Here is a 4,632-nt window from a genome sequence, read left to right on the forward strand (position 1 = left end):
AAGTCAGCAACGGAAAAGCCGCCGGCGAGCCAGAAGAACAAACGGAACTGATTTAGTTTAACAAAAGGGATTTTCTCTTTCCTAAGAATTTTCTCTCTCTACGGGATATTATTTCCTTATTGGGAATAATTTACCCAATTTTATCGTGCATTTGAGCTAGGTAATTTTCTCAGAGCTTATCTCATGTTAATCCACGTAGAGTTGGAGTGTTGCTTCTGTTTCAAGCTTCTCTATGAATATTGCCGTGTGTACTTTTTAATACTTTTTAATACAACTAGTTGGGTATAACTTTACCAATGTCCCATGGTTCGATAACGATTCAATTTGATCACTAATTCACTCATATGGATTTCACTGATTTGTTAAAGTTGTATGATAAAGTACCAAACGATGTATATAACAGTATATCGCGAAGAAGTACCTCCCTGGAAACATACAGAAATAGTAGATGATTTCAACAGTCATGCAGTCAACCTAGCATTGTACGATTTGTACCTATATTATCGAAACCAATTACACCGTCACAAATTCTTGTTTGTGACGGACGCTATCCGTCACAAACAAGAGACGGGGCGAATAGGTACCGTATTGTGCAATATGGGCTGGATAGTACTATTTAGTGGGGTATGTTTATAATATATAATATTGGGGTATTATTGTAGTGGGGAACATGTAGTACATTTGCATTTAATGCCAATTTGCATGAATTACCACACCAATCATCTTTACGTCAAAAAAATATCACCCAAATCCTTCACCCTGCAACTTTCCATTAACCCTAAACATCCTTCAAAAATGGCGATTTTTTAAACAAATCATTCATAATCTTCATACTTTTCTCCCAATCCTCATAATTATCATCAAATCTTCATACTTTTTCCACAATCATAAACATCAATTAAAATATTTCTCACAAAACCCAAATTAATTCCTCTTTCTAAAAATATCATCTTATCAACATCAAAATCTCCGTCTTCAACAGTAATCCAAAATAACATGGTAACATTTTCATCATGATCTTCATCTCCTAGCTTCCTCAAGAGAATGGGTAAAAAACAATGACTAAAAAAACATCTCCAAAGAAACTTGCGAAAAAATCAATCGAAGGTAAAAAGTTGATTATTGTGTTGATTTTTTTTAATTTATGTAGAAAGCTTAAATCTTCTTATCATTTTTTACTCAAAATTGATAACTTTATTAGGTTTTTGTTTGATTTATTTTAAAAAAAGTTCGAATCTTTTGTGTTTTAATATCTAGATCTGGGGTTGTTATGTCAAAAACTGACGATTTTATCCAAATCAGAGAGGTTTGAAATTATAATCTTACTTTCATTTGTAAAAAATGGCCACATTGGTTTAGTTATTAATTTTTGTGGTGTATTAATTTTTGTTTCATTTGGAAAAAAAAAAAATCTTAGTTTCAAGATTTTAGTTTCATTTGTAAAAAATTTTAGCAATTTTTTTATGGTTAATAATAGATTTGTTTGTGGTGTATTGCTAATGCATTTTCCTTGTCATGTAGAGGCGCTAACGTCGTCGTTGTTAGCTGCTGGCACAAAAAAGAAAAGCAAGAGACTGATATGCGCGGAAGATGGTATGACTGTAATCTGGAATATATTTGCTATAATCTGAGAAAAATGTGACCTCCTTAGTGTTGGACAATGTGACCACATTTGCAACAAATGTACCTATATGTTTGACCTCCTTATCACGGCTATGTGCCTTTGTTTTTGTGGTATGACCTAGCCTTAACAGGCTAACATCTATGCATAAAACATGGTCACATATGTTGTCATCTTTAAAATGTGACCACTTTTACGATTAAATGTACCATATCTCTTGTGATGAATAAATCTTAAGGTTCTAACATATCCTTGTGACATGTCTTTGTGATGAAATGTGACCACCTTAGTGTATGAATATACCAATATAACAACATCTTAACATGGTAAAATAGTAGACTAAAGATACTCAGAATTTGGTAACACCAAAAATCATTATATTATTTGTACATATATTTATTAAGGTGGTGACATTTTCAAAAATCACGTACATGTCGCCATGTTTGGTTTATTTGTTTACATGTTAAGATTTGAATTGTTAGTTAAAATGGTAACACTGAACTCTAAAATGGTTACACTGAACGATAAAATTATAACATATGTGAAATATTAGTTCTTATGACAAGATAAACCAATTTTCAAGCTTTGATTAAAAGGGTAACATAGAACACTAAAATGGTCACACTGTACACAACAATGGTAACATATATAAAAAGATCAGTACCTATTACAAGAGCAACCAAATTTTAAGCTTTGGTTAAAATGCCAACAATGAACTCTAAAATGGTAACAGTGCACGCTAAAATGAATCAAAGATATGTACCTATGTTTGAGGAAAGTATCAATATTATTAATTTGTTAACATAATTAGTGAATGTAACCATCTTATCATAATTATGTAGCTATCTTAGTTTGATTATTCAATTGTCATCTTAATAACATATTTGCTTAAACATGGTCACATATTTGTTTAAAGGAGAATGTGTCACAATGTTACCATCTAAGTGTGTAGCAACATAAGCTAACATGGTTATATTGTGTCATATTGTCTTATGTCACCACGTTAGTACATCAATGTTATCATCTTAGTGTGTATCAACATAAGTTAACATGGTTACATTGTGTCATATTTTCACATGTCACCACATTCTTCAATAAATGTTACCATCTTAGTGTGTATCAACATGAACTAACATGGTTATATTGTGTCATATTTTCATATGTCACCACATTCTTCAATAAATGTTGCTATTTTAGTGTGTATCAACATAATTTAACATGGTTACATTTTGTCATGTTTTCTCTTATCACCACATTCTTCATAAATGTTACCATCTCAGTGTGAATCAACATAAACTAACATGGTTACATTTTGTCATATTATCTTAAAGTTTCAGCATTGTTATTGTGGTTACATTTACTCGTAAGGGTGGTAACATTTAGGGCATACAGTGTATATGTCATCACTTATGTTCATGCAGAAAAGCATATGTTTAAATGCTAATAATGGTAAACTTGTGACAGGTTTATCCAGAAACGAGACATCGCCTATGTCAGTTACACATTTGACAAAATGTCACAAAATGCCATCAATTGGCGTCGTTCAATGTTGACAGCTATGAACTATCTCATCACAAAATATCAGAATGTAGCTGACACAAGAGTCGTTGTGGATAAGATGTTTATTAAGGCTAATGAGGACGTTCAATTGTTACTTTCTAACCTTAATATGGATGAAGATCAACCAACCGTAGATGAGACCGTGCCTCCTATGCTTGACCCCTTACGTTGTACGACAAAGGGCAAAGTCAACGGAAAAAAAAGGAACATGGGGCCAAAGAAAAAGGCTAGGAAAGGGACTGAAGTTCAGAGTACTATGTATCAATGTTTGCTCCATATGTTACCAATTTAACTAAGAAATGTATAATGCTTGCTCTTTTGGAAGATTTATAAAAATGTAAGTTTTTCTAACATAAATGACCAAACATGATCACATATATGTTACGGTTGATTATGTGACCACCTTAACTGAGAAATTTACCAATGTAATGTTTTAAATTATTCTTAATATATAAACATAATAGACTAATAATGGTGACATATAAGTGAATATTGAAAATGTTACCACCTTAAGCGAAAATTGTACTTATGTTTGCTTTTGTTGAAGGTTATAAAAACACAAGTTTTGGCAACATAATGAGTAAACATGATCACATATATCTCATAGTTGAATTAGTGACCACCTTAGTTGAGGAATGTACCAATATTATGTTTAAAATTATTCTTAACATGTAAACAATGTAGACTAAACATAGTGACGTATAAGTGACCGTTGCAAATGTGCCCCCTCTTACCAAGGATATGTATCAATATTTATTTTTGTGTTACAAATTATTCTTAACTAATATAACATAATATACTAAACTTAACATGAAATGTTATCCCCTATCCAAAGATATGTATCATTTTTACCAAAATATAAAATGATAACATCTCCTGATAACATGGTAACATTTATGCACATCTTCAAAATGTTACTACATTACTGCTAACACTGTCACCATATTTGTCTACATATGTCATAACATTGGTACATCATAAGGTGGTTACAAAATAAGGATTGTTTCAAAATCCCTAACACCATGAACGACAAAAAAGTGTGACCCAAAAATATTACATCATTAACAAAACCACCAAGTACTAAGCCTTCATTATTACAAACCGACAGTTACATTAACGGGATGTGCGCCTTCTTCATTTCTTAATACCAGGCTTTGGGGGACAGTTTGGGGGAGGGGCAACATCCTTAGCACTGTTATAAACGGGGCCTCCTGGTGGACGGTCTCTAGCACGGGTGTACCTTAGCTCGTGTGACGATGCATTTCTGTTGCCATTTGACGATGTAAGCGTGAGACCAACTGCTGGTTCCTCTTTGACGTGTACCATTTCAGTACACGCGCCTACACATCGACAAATATATATTACATGCAAGTCAATTGTAATATGTATCACATGCTAAAATAGGTACATCAACTTAATAAGATAATCACATTTTCACAACTAAAAAAATA

At 32.4% G+C, this 4,632-nt stretch overlaps 1 long non-coding RNA gene across 1 annotated transcript; it reads left to right on the top strand.

Moving 5' to 3' along the window:
• The first annotated feature begins 672 nt into the window (after positions 1–672).
• On the top strand, positions 673–3,661 carry LOC141634373 (uncharacterized). Its single transcript, XR_012539101.1, has 3 exons — positions 673–1,107; positions 1,522–1,593; positions 3,086–3,661. It is a non-coding gene; the product is annotated as an uncharacterized LOC141634373 (long non-coding RNA).
• The last annotated feature ends 971 nt before the right edge of the window (positions 3,662–4,632 follow it).

Source organism: Silene latifolia, chromosome Y (assembly GCF_048544455.1).
Source record: "Silene latifolia isolate original U9 population chromosome Y, ASM4854445v1, whole genome shotgun sequence".
Taxonomy (NCBI): Eukaryota; Viridiplantae; Streptophyta; class Magnoliopsida; order Caryophyllales; family Caryophyllaceae; genus Silene; species Silene latifolia.